The sequence below is a fragment of the Coffea arabica genome, chromosome 3c (genome assembly GCF_036785885.1).
Source record: "Coffea arabica cultivar ET-39 chromosome 3c, Coffea Arabica ET-39 HiFi, whole genome shotgun sequence".
In the NCBI taxonomy this organism is placed as follows: domain Eukaryota; kingdom Viridiplantae; phylum Streptophyta; class Magnoliopsida; order Gentianales; family Rubiaceae; genus Coffea; species Coffea arabica.
In genome coordinates this window covers 42,042,970-42,057,953 of record NC_092314.1, presented here as the reverse complement: position 1 = coordinate 42,057,953, position 14,984 = coordinate 42,042,970, and the positions used below count along the sequence as shown (strand labels likewise).

The window sequence follows — 14,984 nt, the reverse complement described above, 5'->3', positions numbered from 1 at the left end:
ATACAGCAGAGGAAATCATTGCGGCTTTTATATTCAATCATGGTCATGCGGCTTTTATATTCAATCATGGTCATGAAGCAGAACTAAGCTCCGAACGTACACTTCCAACCCCAAAGAATAACTCATATTACAATCAAACTTAGGATATGTCTGGGATTTATGTTTTGGATTGTAAAACGCCAAAGACACATCAAACTTGAACAGAATTTTACCGTCTGTTGACACCAAAAAGGGTTTGGTATCTACTTCATACCCATACCTAGAATCATCCAAAGGAACAGAAACCACTTTAATCCAGGATTCTTTCACGCTATACTCTTTCATAATCCAAGTATCAAGACGACTATTTAAATGATAACGTTGATGGTAACAACACAAACCAAAGCACCCTCCTCAAGCATGTAAGCTCCAATAAAAACAATTCCCATCTCCAAATTCTGGTTGTTCTACCTCTCCGTAAGTATCATTCATCAAATTGAGACACCGGATTTTTGCTACACTACTAAATGTGGGACATGTAGTCCAATGCAGCTTCGAACTCACAAAACAAAAACTGTTTTCATAAGGGTCACCCTTAAAACCCTCAATAGTTCTCCAAGAAATTGTGTTTAACCTGTAGACGCATCGTACCCACATACATATTTGTTGAAACAAAAACTACATTCCCGAGGAACCAAATCAGGCAACTCTTGGACTTTTTGATCGATGGGTTCCACAAATAATAACTCGAGCATGAAACAAAAACCAAGCCTTCGCAAGAACCCAGAATTTCTGAACATGAGGTGTTGTTGAGTTCCAGGGAAGGATTAAAAGTCAGCTGCCTCACTTAGGAATTTAGGTAATTCAGGGTGGATAGAACACTGTTTGAGGGGAGATCTTGGACAGAGAGAGGACTCGTCAGGACATGAGTTACCCCACCATGAAGTTTTCTAGTACTTATATGAGTCTGTCACAATACAATAATACTGAGACGTGTGAAACCATCTTGAAAAACCTACTTAATTCCGTAGGTTTGTTTGCTCATCCATGCATGCTCTATTCATATTCTCTTATCAACATACGAGAATAATCTTGCCTCGGTGTAACCTTGCAGGCTAGAACTTGTTTTCTCTTTTTAAGATTACTTTTGTTTTGCTTTTTTTTTTTTTTTGCCAAAATACTTTTGTTATTATTTGATTGTAACATTGTTGATTAGATTTTGTTTGTTCATGTCTCTTTGTTTATTTGACTGATTACCTAATGGATTAGTTTTACTGTAATGTACATTTTGCTACTTGAGAATAAATTTTAACTTGCCTCCACAGAAAAAAAAAAAAAAAAAGAGATCAAAATCAAAGATCCTAAGTTGAAATGTCACTATTTGCGAAGTTCTTCATACTTTATGCTATGGTTGTTCATACCACCATTTGTGAGTTAGTTTTTATATTATTAGATTGTAATTTCTTAGTATTCAGTTATAATACAATCTCATCTGATAGGGCAAGCTTTATGGTGGTCATTGAACAATTTACTATATGTTGCTCATTAACTACCATAAAGCTTGCCCTATCAAGTTCATATTCTATCAGTTATTTGTTAAGTCCTACAAATATGAGCACTTGCCATCAAAGGTACATAATCTAAGACTCACTCAACTCCTTGTTTCTTCAACTCACTCAATTCTTATTCGGAAGCTGACTTGATTGTCAGAGTGATCTCAAGGACTTGACCTCGGACCTCTGTCAATTCATTCTTGGACGTTTCTTATGAGCATAGTCCAGCCTTGCTGAACAGTGTTCTGCATTTTTGCATGTTTCTTGTTAGCATAGTTCAGTCTTGCCGAACTGTGTTCCAACTCAACAAGTTAGTTTGGCTTGAGGAGTTTTTGTGCTTTTACAAGAAAATAAAAACTAAGAGGACAGAGGCTCCATAAAGTAATTTCAGAAAATCTAGAAATGGCAGTTTTTCCATACTGGGATTTTGCTCTCTTGCTGCAAAGTCTTGATAGAGTCAATCACTCTTTGCCTTATTTGCCTTGAGCTTAAGCAGAAATTTAAGCTCATTACTGTGAAATCACTTAGCATGCACGGGTTCATACTCCAAATAGTTCGAAATTCCTCCGCCTTTCCAACAGAAAGCTGGTGAAGTAGGAGACTACTTAAAAGCGTGAAAGTAGCCTTTTGCTAAACAGATTGGTCCTGTAACTTTGTCAAAGAATCAAATCTAGGACCTGGATTAAAACTCTAAGCAGTTTGCTCGCAACAACATTTCTCTAAGAATCCGCCGCAATGTTTTTGATGTACCTTCGAATGATCAGGTTGCTTAATATATAAATGTCTAATGCGAACTGGAAACGGCCTACGAGCAGGAAGGCGACTGACAAATGAGGTGAAATTGTTGATGCAAGCTGCAATTCCGGCGCTCTTGCCTTGACGAGAATGTAAGAATCGAACTAATTGTTGGCATATGAATCAAGCCTAAAATAAGAAAGTTTTATATCATTGTTAAGCAATATTTTAGTCAAGTCTAAGTTTTTAGTAGTTTTATTACGGTCGATTTATTTAGGAAATGATATTTTATTAGGTAATTATTGTAATTGTCAAGACTTATTTACAAATTCATCTAATTATTAGGTAATTATTAGTTCAAAAAAGTGAAGAATTGAGAACCTTATTATAATGTTGTTATTCATATCATATTGTTGATTTATTCATTTTCTCCCGCACATCCTTGTATGTGTGAAAATTAGCCATATATATTTGTAAAATTCTATAATCCTGCAGTGCACACATAGTTATTATTAAAACCCTAAATTTCAGTTATACACTATTTAATTAGCTAGTGCCCCTAGTAGCTTTACAACAACAAAAATTCAGCAGCATTATTTCATAAAATTTGAGGTCGAGGCTGACGTTTCTATAAGGAGAGTTGGTTTAGGTTAGCAGCATTGTTTCACAAAATTGAAACGAAAAAAAATTTCGGTAAATTACCAAGCCCTTAGCTAGTGTCGTATCAAAATTATTTGGATGGTCTTGTGATCACAAATCAAATTTATTATTTTTTGGGTCACAATAAAATGTAAAAATAAAAATAAAAAGAAAATAAAAAATGTCTTAAAGTGCGCAGCGTAACGCAACGGATCTTCTGTCCCACATCCTGTGCCACTCTCTGTCCCACTTTTTATTATATTGCTATTTCTCTTTCACAAATATCATGTTTTAATTCTTTTTTGTTTCCTTAAGATCCAATAACTATTAATTGAGTAATACACAAAATTTAACAAACTCAAAAAATCAAAATGCATAAAAAATGAGATTTTTTATGAATTTTCTGCTGTATTTTTTAATTTTCTATTATATATTAGTTTTTTGAAGCTGTTGTATTTATTTTTTACTCAATTAATAGTTATTGGATACTAAGGAAATAAAAAAGAATTAAAACATGATGTTTGTGAAGGAGAAATAGCAATATAATAAAAAGTGGGACAGAGAGTGGCACAGAGTGTGGGACAGAAGATCCGTTGCGCTTAAAGTGCTCAAGGGGAATCATCACGAAACAAAATTAAATTTAACTTAACGGACCAAGAAAACATCAAAGCACATTTGACTAACAAAATCACCATGGGGTCTGCATATTGGGTGCCAATGCCATCTCACCAACCCAAGACACAAAGAGTAATAATGCAATTTCATAATCAATCGTATTTCTCCACGATCGCTAAAGAGTAGTCCACGCTCGTTTATCAACACTCATTTTTCAAAATTTCCCAATAACTTACCAAATGAGCAAATCCTTTACCATTCCTTTTGCATGCATAGAGTGCAAAATATTTTTCTCTGGCAACCTTGGACAAAAAAATAGATCAGCATTTTGGGAGATTAACATTTAAACAAAAAGGCATGTGAATTCTCCGTGTTGATTGGTCAATAAAGCCTTTAAATGGACTGCTATTTAGATTGCCCATGTGAAGATCTTGGTATTAGTGAAGTAAATTATTGCTTTCTTCTTATTTGGGTTTCTTGAGTCAGTTTGTAACCAATAAAAAAAATTATTTTTTTTTCAAAACTTTTTACTTGAAATAGGCTGCTATTCATTAAATGTAAACCAAGTTATTTAAGATTAGTTGTTAAGAACAAAAATTTTGATTGTTACAAAACTAGGCTGGCATGCCCCTTTTTTTTGTATTTACATGCATAAACTAAAAGTTGACATCTTTTTGGTTGAGTCCAAGCATCATCATCTCAATAACAATAATAAGAAGGGTAGATAATCCGAGCAGTTAGAAGTCAGATATGTTTATATGTGTCCTCTTCATGTTTGTTTTCTCATATATGCGAACCTGTGTGATTTTGTATTTAACTACAAAATCTGATTCATCACAATGTAACTTGAACAACTTGTAAACGATTCCCAAATCCCATCAGCAGTAGAAATATAAAAAGAAGGTGATCCTCTTTTGATAGTGAATTGAGCATTAACATATTGTACACTTAAGCATTGGTTTTGGCTTATAAGCAAGAAAAATAGTATATGCTTCCTTCAATAGTCTTCAATCGTTTTGTCAAGTTTCCCTGATATTAAAATTGCGATGACAATAACAGAAATTCCATTGAGACTTTTTTAAGGAGAGATCCAAAACTGAACTAGTCAATTGATAGGATCATTCTACCCCATGAACTAGTCAATTTAAGTTTACTTTTTATACTTGAAGTGAATCAATCAATTTCCAATTCCTACATAAAGCCGCAAGAAAACCCATAAAAGTGCAATAGGTTTCAAAATCTTCACTCGCTTATTCCTTCCTACAAATTGTTTCTTGTGGTTGTTGTTCTGGATATCATTAGGACCTATATATATATAACCTTCTTTGTACTAATATTTTCTGTCTTTATTAATGCAGCTTACCTTTCCTTTCCCAGGCTCTTCTCCAACTGATTAGATGGATCGCCTCTTTCTTCTCTCACTTCTTGTCAGCTTAACTCAGCTGTCCTCCGTGCTTGCCTCCACGCTAGGCGACGTTGAATCTGCCTCCATCACCCAAGAGGATCTGTCGTTCAGACAGGTCGTACCATTGGACGATGATGTTGATCCTCTCCTGAATGCAGACCACCATTTCTCACTCTTCAAGAAAAAGTATGGCAAGACTTACTCCACGCAGGAGGAGGACGATTATAGATTCTCGGTTTTCAAGGCTAACTTGCACCGCGCTAAGCGCCACCAGCTCCTGGATCCTAGCGCGGTCCATGGCATTACCAAGTTCTCCGATCTCACTCCCTCTGAGTTCCAGCAGCGTCTCCACCTCGGACACCATAAGCAGAAACGACGGCTCAGTGTCTCTGCTGATCCTAACGAGGCTCCTATCCTCCCGACTCGGGATCTTCCCTCTCCAGGCTCTGCTCTTGACTATCGTCAGTGGGGCGTCGTCACCCCGTCAAGGATCAGGTATGTACGTGTAATCTTACTTATCCCACTCAATCTTAAGTCACAGCATAACATTTCATTCAATGAATTTGATGGAACTTGGGGTGTTTGTCAGGGTTCATGCCGGTCATCCTGGGCTTTCAGTTCAACTGGAGCGCTGGAAGCAGCCAATGCTTTGGCCAGCGGAGATCTAGTTAGCCTCAGCGAGCAGCAGCTTGTGGATTGTGTCCATAAGGTTGAGTTTTCTTTCCATTGATTTCTTTTTTTTTTTTCAGGGGGCCACTAATAATCGATAAAGACTATCGAATAGACAACCTATTTCTGATCAGGACCTAGTTAATCAAGTGATTATATTCTTTCTATCATTGGAACTACCCATATTGCCAAGATGAAAATAAAATTGAATGTCTTTGGGCCTCGATGATAGTTTCGTTACAAATTCGTTGACTGTAAAAGGATAGATGTTGCTAGCTTGAATTCTTCTGCCTCAGTAGTGACAAAGATTGCTTCGATATGCACTTTTGTGACCGTTTAACCGTCAAGTCTAGGTATTTTTATCTTCACTTGTATTGTCTGGTTTGAATAAAGAGCATAGGATGTGATAACATTTGCCATGATCGACTGTAATACTGCATAATCTTATCAGTACGTTAGTGTCCTATCCTATATACGTTGTTAAGCACGTTTCTGGGTTTCTTGTAGTAAACTAAAACATCCCTTTTAACAGTAGATGTATTTAGGGGTGCTTTTAAAACTAAAAACTTTTTTGAGGCATTTTTAAAAAATTTTCTTGTCCACCACTACCACAAACACCCACCACCCTCTTTGGACCCCACCTCCCGCCACCCATCTCTCCACATCACCACCTATCGCGACCACCGCTCCTCCCTCTTCCTTCCCTACCACCACCCCATCCGCTTCCCTCTTCTTCTTTCTCCCCCTCCTTTCTACTTCCTCCTTTTCTTTCTTTTCCTCTCCTCCTTCCTCCTTTTCCTTCTTCCCCTCCCCTCGCTTCTCCCACACCTCCCCTTCCCCTTCTTGTGATCAGTCTGTTGGGGATTGTTGCAGCATTTTATGCAATATATATGCCAACCCTTAAGTTTCTTATGAAATAGAAGTTGATTTGGAAAACTTTTATGTTTTATTTTTCATATAAAATTTACTGGAAAATTTTCTAATCAAATCTATTGACCATTCTCTATTATGAGATTTGGGCATTAATTAGGCCATAGTCTTAAAAATTTTGACTGAGTTCATATATATCAACCTTCTTAAACTTTATACATTCAATGTCTTATACATAACATGACATTAAACAAGTTGCACATAGGAGTAATTGTAACTTATTGGAGAACCTTATTCAAGGTCCGTTTGGGGTTGTAATAATTTATTGAAAAATACTTCACTATGGATTTTTAATAAAAGCACTTATTAAGTATTTAAGTGCTTTTAAATATATTATTTGGATACATAGTTTACTATGTATTTAGTGTATTGAATAATGTGTAATTTGAAAATTTTTAAATACATTTATTTCATTAATTAGTTCATAATATGGGATAAAATGATTTAATTTAATGTTTTATTTTTTAAATTCCAAAAGATATTTTAAAAGTACCATATTTGAACTTTTGCTAAAAGTGCTTTTAACATAAAAAATCCTACTCCCAATTTTATGGGATGATACTTACCAAATACCTTAAAAGCACTTTTAGCATCCAAAAGTATTTTTTTACCAAAACTATCATAACCCCAAATGGGGTCTCAGTAGCAAATGCATATATCAGTACATAAGATAGTCATACAGAATATACATGCACCTATATTTAGGTCAAACCCCTTATAATCATTTTATTTTCTTTTTTTTTTCATGATGTTACTCATTTCAAATGATACATCCAAAGGTCGATATTGCTACTATATATTGAGTTTGAGATTAATATTGATAGAATAAGTGACCCTTTATGACTACATTATGTTCCCAAGATCTTTTTTATTCTTTTTGCTGCCATTCATGTAATATCAGCTTTACGATTTTGGATAAATTACACTTTATCCCCTTATAGTTTAGTATTCTGCATAACACTCCTATAGTTTCAAAAATTATGCATAACTCCCTCGTAGTTTTGATTAAAATATCAAAAGAACGGAACTTGAACTCTGTAATGGAGTTGTCTAAAATGTCAAAAGTACCCTTATATGAAGATGAAAAATTTTCGTTAACCATAGGGAGTTTATGTATAGATTTTGAAAACTATAATAGGGTATGTGGTGAAGCACTAAACCATAAAGGGTTAAAATATCATGCATATTATGTTTCTATATCTTAACCACTTTAGTCATTTTATTTTCTTAAATAGGATAATCTCAACGTTTCAGATGGTTCCATTACAAAACACCATTTTCATCACTTTGACACTTTAGTTAAAATTACAACGAGTTTACGTATAGTGCTAAACCACAGGGGATAAAATATAATTTAAGCTAAAATTTTATCTAGGAGAATAAACTTATTGAAGTAAAATTCCATCTTGAGTATAATTTTACTAATAGATTTCAAAAATTAGTAAAGAACAAGAAAGAAACTTTAGCAGGATAGTTTAGAAACTAAACATGAATTGGAAAACAAAATTAATGAAAACATAACTTTATTAGTTTTATAGTTCTTGAGGTCATATATACAACATCTTTGGTTTCATTTGAGAATTGTCGTTTTCCAAAGTAAATTTTCTTATGGAATAAAATTAAATTTATAAGATTAACAAGATTCATTTTAAATCGTAATATGTAATTTAAAACTTAGTCCGAACTAAGATTAACATGCAACGTGAAACGCATGTCCTCTGGTGCTAGTATGAAGAAATGAGGATATCATATTAACACAAAAAAAAAAAAAGAAATGAGGAAAGGCAGGTATTGAGTTCGTTGAGGGGGTTATAATGATCTGCATTTTATTAGTCTTTTAATTAGTTTAAGGTTGAATTTATTTAATTAGTTTTGGACTTAGATTATGGCTCCGAGGAAAATAAAACAAAAAAAGGGGCCTGGGACTGACTGAATTTTCAAACAAAAAAAAAAAAAAGAACTGGGCCAAAGCCCACTTTCCGGCCCAATTCAACAAAAAAGGCCTTATGGCAGAAATTTTCAAGGATACAAAAAAAAAAAAAAGAAATTAGGGAGATTTTGGATAATGCTTGAATATTCTAGAAGACTATTAATACAAGTAAATTCTTTTGTCCGACATCGGAAGAACCAAGTGAGTTCACTCCAACCAATGCCTATAAATACCTTTAAGTTAGAACGTACCCTCAGTATTGATTCTTCTTCTCTAGGATTCAATAAGCAAGAGAGAGAAAAAGAGGGAGAACAAATCAAGGAGGAAAGAAATAATGAGAATTCAAGTTGTCAAGTGGTAGAGTAAGAGAAGGAGACCTATGGAGGTTTCTTCCAGTTTAAGAATTTTTAATTCATGTATTATTATGTAGTTTATTCAAGTGTGAATTCAAGTGACCCTACGATCTTACATACACTATGAGAAACCAGTTTAGAGCTATTGAGGTTTCTTTTGGTTTAAGAATTTTTAATTCATGTATTATTATGTAATTTATTCAAGTGTGAGTTTAAGTGATCCTACGATCTTATATATACACTGACAATGTATACACTATAACATTTATGCAAAAATTAAATTTCAAATTCAAATTTTACGTAAGTGTCATTCATCCAATTCCAATAGTGTTTTAATTCATGTATTTTATTCAAATATGAGCTTAAGTGACCGTACAATCTTATATACACTGATAGTATAAACACTATGATATATGTGCAAATTTTGGATTTCAAATTCAAATTTTACATAGTTATCATTCATCTAACACTGACAGTGTATACACTATCAGTATTAGAAAAATTAATCATTATTCAAATATATTTTGTATCAAAGCATCATGGAATATAGGATCAAGATAGATGTTTTATTAAGAACACATGAACTAGGGTTTTTGAAGGGGAAAAGTGTTTTGACAGATTTGCACACAATTTTGTTAAATTTGTTTGGACAACTTAGAGAGCTTTGTTTTTCATAAAAATCGGCGGATTTATTGGCTTTGTTTTTCATAAAAATTGACAAATTTACAGGGCTACGTGTGTAGAATGTTGATCTAAAATTTGGGACGAAAATATGGAGTAAAACTATGATTTTTTATTCAAAGTTTTTGAATCTGCCTGGTTTGACAGATTTAACCTGATTCAATGTTGTAATCAAGAAAGTGTCCTTAATCAATGAGATTTTTCAGGAAACTTCTTGAATACTTTATAACCAATAGGATAATGGATTGAAAGTGTCTTTTTCAATTTTCAAGAATTCTCTGATGGTTAATGGAAACAAGAAAGATGGATCGTTTTTGGTGTCAAATCTTGACAGATTTGCAAAGCGACTTCCTAAACTAATTTAATTGACTTTTGAAGGAATTTTATAAGGATAGAAACATGATTTGAGAGTTTTAAGGAAGTACATTGAAGATGGAGGTTTTGAGAATTTATTGAAAAGTCTAGAAAGATTTTTAATTTATGTTTTGTTGAAGAATGATTTTCTGGAAAATCCTGCAATAGGCTGATGCACCCCTAATTTTTGAAAAGTTTTGACTCACTGTAGGAATATCCAAATTGAATGTCATTTTGTACGAAAGTAGACTTGGAATACTATCTACTGTAAAAAATTTCATGGTCAAATAAGGTGTGTACGAGTATGGTAAGTTTTCAAAAAACAGTCAAAATGTCAGCTAGGTTCTAGCGGCAGAATGAATTTCAACCCAAAATTTTACTGACAGGTTGAAGGATTTTGGAAATGATTTCTCTATGAAAGTTTTAGCATTTTCGATCTAGTTTCTATCAGTAACTTAAGATTCTGAAAATGAGTATTGTAATTTGAGCTATGGTCAATTTACTAAAGTAATATTTTCAAGTCATGATTATGGACTATAGACAATTATGATTTATGGATGGTTTATATGAATATAGGGTGATTGCAAGTTAAAAGGAAAATCAACGTTAAAAATTGTCTATTGAAGTGGGGTGAGTAGTCCTTGCTATCTTTGATTTTGTAAATGATATTTGAATGCAATGATTCATAGAAACAAAGCATGATTTAAGATTTCTCTTTTGAGCAGCTTTTGTACTTGATAGTTTCCCTTTCAAAGTTTACAAATGTATGCAAAAGAAATTGTCTTGCAAAAGTATGTTTTCTAAAATGAATTATTTTGCAATACAAAATCAGACCATATGTGGATTATTTGTACTATTGGTTTCCATGATATATATGAAATTGAAGTGAGTGGTTGATTTTGAAATGCTAAGTATGAATTGTATGATTTTCTGAATTGAAATTGTACCCTAAACAATTCAATTATGTTCATGTCTTATCGGAGAACTATACTTCACTTTACTTGTCCAAATATCAAAATATCAGAATATCTGGCTTATAGAGCCTTGTGAGATTGGCCATACCCTCCTAGTAGGGTATATCTACTAGGTTGAGTAATCAGAAACCAATAATGGCTCGTTCCAATGGTTGAATCATAACAAGTTATCATGTTTATCATAACAAGTTATAATGGAATAATTGGCTTATCGCTTATTTGAGAATTGAGTATTTGTGCCACTTACATGAAAGGTAAAAATGCTTTGCATAAATTGTTATATATGACATTACATGTTAGGACAAATAAATTATCGCCAAAGGAACTATATGTGATGCATATTGGTTCACAAAGATAGCCGAGGGTACTTGTTGAGGGATTTGGTTTGCTCACCCCACTTTATCAATGCATGTTTTACAATTTTAGATGAGTACGAAATTATAGAGGTTAGTCCAAGTGAAGAGTGAGTAGATATTTGGCTCAAATGGAGATGAAGAACGTTTATGCTGTTGGAAACTTATCATATTCATAGCGCTTTCTACATAATGTAAGAAATAGCAAATATATACCAACCACTAGGTCAAATATTTTTAGGGTGCCTTTGGGAGTTGAGGATTTGAACGGAAGAGAAAAGGAAAGAAGAGAAAGCCTGATTTTGCTTTGTTTTGTAGTTTTAAGTAGGAAAGAAAAGAAAGGAAATGGGAGGATGAATAGTGACCAAAATGTTTCCTTCCAAATTGGAAGAAAATGGTGAGAAAGTTTGGAGAAAACTTGTTAATTTTTCTAAAATGCCTATTTTGTCCTTAAAAATGCATTGAACAAATATTTAATGACTTTCATATCTAAAATCATTCCACTAATTCTCAAAACTCTCAAACAACATAACAATCTCTTCTCTTCTCTTCTCTTCTATTCTCTTGTAACTTAAGCTTTCCCTTCTTTTCTTTTCTATCCTAAACTCCCAAACTAAGCCTTAAGCTAGCTTTTGCTGAATTTTGCTTTGGTTAATATATTGAATCTTCGAAGTTCAAATTTTATGCAATTTTTCAGTAGTTTATTTAGTTAAAGCAAGATGTCTTGATCGTTCGAGGGATTTTTTTTTTTTTTTTTAAATTTGCGGCACGGCATGTTACGTTCTATTTTTTAAGCGGATTTGGTGCGCGACGGCGGTGGTGACTTAATTGACTAAGCGTTCACCTTTTGCTGTTCGCGACTCAAAGGATGGCTCTGGATGCCACGGCGGGCGGATTAACAATGCCTTTGAGTACATACAGCAGCAAGGTGGAATTGATAGTGAGGATTCTTATCCTTACGAAGGAGAGGTTGGAGCATGTCGATTTAATTCCAGCACTGTTGCTGCTATAGTAAGCAACTTCAGTGTTGTCTCCTCTGACGTTAATCAAGTTGCTGCAAATCTGGTGAAGAATGGTCCTCTTGCAGGTAATCAACCAGCTACTCCAATACTTGAATATCCCCCCAGAGTAAGCTCACAAGAAACTAATACATTGCTTGTTCTTCTGTTCACTATACACTGACAAGTTTGTACTAGACGGAGATAAGGAGAGATCACAACCACTGTGAGGTTGTAAGTGTTGGATAAATAGCTACAACAATGTTAACACTATCTGCTTGAATCGTGCGTAGCACTGTCCTAAGAAACTATTTCATGAAATTGAAATGTTTCCCCAGGATTAAACAAGTCTTCTTCTAATTGTTGCTAACAAGAAAGACAAAATTTCTTCTTGTTGCAAACTAGAAGGACCAGAACTAGCAAATTAAAACCAGCAGATATATATAAAAGATAAGAAGATGAGAACAGAATTATCAATAGGATATCAACTAACAAAAAATAAAAGAGAGAAAGAGAGAGAGAGAGCAGCTATCAAAAGATATCAACTGAAGCTGTTGGGGTGATTTTCTGAGGAGGGAATGGATTCTATTTATAGATTTTAGAGTGAGGTGCAACCCTTCCCACTTCCGATGTGGGACAAAAGACTGCAACTCTTCTCACTTCTCAATGTGGGACAAAGAAAATAATACTTCTCATTTTTCGATGTGGGACAAAGAATATTTTGAAATACTATATATTTTACAACAGTAAGTCGGGCATTCGAACTCTACCTGTAATGAAAAATATTCAACGGAGGTATTAAAACACCTCTTTGATCTAGTCAGATTTTCGTACCTACTAGTCCCTTATATACAGCCTCTTTAGACTTCCATACGTGTAGATTAGGTTGGGATTCACAAGTTCTATTTTACAATTGAGGGCAAAACGATTTTTTTTTTTTTTTGGGAGGCCCTGAACCAATAAGGTGGGGGCAATGGAAGCACCAAATTCTCCTTGTGTATGTAAATAATTACAGGTTTATCCCCATACTTAGAGGAAATTGCCCCCCCTTTTTTTTCAACGAAACCCTATTAACATTTCACACTCGTTTATTTGTCCTACACCGGAACAAGTTAATATGCCAACACCTTGTCTAAATAAAGAAGAAAAAAGACTCACTATTTCATTTGTTCTTCTTCTCAGTCCTTTCCAATATGCTCTAGCTAGTACACTAAACCCATTTGGCCTACACATTGCAATTAATCAAGAGTTTCTCATTCTTTATTTCATCTTTTTTAGTAAATAAATCTAAAGAAAGCTTATTATTGTTAAAGGAGAAGCGGCACAATTGTTTATTAGGAATTTGATATATATAAGAAACTTTTTTCTTTTCTTTTTTGCTACATTTTAGTTTGATTATGTAGATAAATTTTCGCATATATATATTGGTCACATTATTATTAGTTAGACATCTATTTTCTTTTCTTTTTTGAGACTGTAATTGGTTAAATTTCACGTGTTAAGTCTGTCCCCACCAAATCACTTTTTCTAGCTCCACCTCTGAATTTGAATATATGTATGATAATTAATTTGAATTCAAAATTCAAATCTTATATATATATGTATATATATATATACATCATGATGAATCGACGACAGCATATATAAAATTTACTCAAAACTGATTCTAATTCTTTTTTTTTTTTCCATCATAGTTGCGCTCAACGCAGACTGGTTGCTGACATACATCGGTGGGGTCACATGCCCGCTGATTTGTTTAAGCTCTTCAGAACCCCGAGATGACGGAGCCCTTGTAGTTGGGTATGGAGGTGGTTCTGCTGGCCAGCTCAACCAGTACTGGATAGTAAAGAACTCCTGGGGTGTGAACTGGGGAGAGGAAGGTTACTTCCGGCTGGGCTGGGGATGCACCGGCTGCGGGGATTATTACACGGTCTCAGCTTAATGCTGCTGTTCTTCACACAATCAGCCCGGTAACAATTCAATAATCTTCATTTGGTGGTACTGTACTGAAATATCCAAAAACTTATTTGTGATTGTGTAATATGAACTACTTGCATTTAATTTCATGTATCCGGAAGTTGTATCAGCTCCAATATTCATGCTTAAATTAGTTTAAACTAGAATTCAACAAAATATATTATAGGGGTAGATAGCATTATAAATATCAAGTAGCGGGGTAAAGTGCCCATTTAATAAATTAAAGAGGTAAGGTACAATTAGGAATAAAGTTCGGAGGCATATATATATCCTTACAATATATAAGAGGTACTTTTACCTTACTGTTCAAGGCCAGTTTCATCTGCTCTTCCAAGCCCTTACCCGTCATTTTGCCCTCCATCCGGTGTTGCTTATATATTTTCTCCTCCTCTTACGCAGGACAATTTTGTGTGTAAGAAGTGGAGATTTTTTACCTTCATATTACGCTTTTGCCCTTGCTCTATTTATTATTCCTTTGTTTACCCTCAATAAATTCTTTTTTTTATGGTGCTGTGAGTGTTATGAAATTGGGCTTTTTTGTCAATCCCTTTGACAAGATTGCTGGGTTACATCAATAAACAGTAATCTCAGCTAGGGCTGCAAACGAGCCGAGCCGAGTCGAGTTTTGAGCTAATCGAGCCGAGTCTCGACTAAATTTTACCAAGCTCGAACTCGAGCTCGAGCTCGACGAGCTGGCAATTTTCGAGCTCGAGCTCGAAAAAAATAAAAAAAAATTATTTTATTTTTAAAAAAATAAAAAAAATAATATTTTTTTCTGAATAAATAATAAAATATTAAGGATATATACGTAATTTCACTATGAAAATAAAAAATTAAAA

At 34.0% G+C, this 14,984-nt stretch overlaps 1 pseudogene; it reads left to right on the top strand.

Moving 5' to 3' along the window:
• Positions 1-4,918: 4,918 nt before the first annotated feature.
• LOC113735987 (cysteine proteinase 15A-like) lies at positions 4,919-14,177 on the top strand (annotated as a pseudogene).
• Positions 14,178-14,984: the final 807 nt, after the last annotated feature.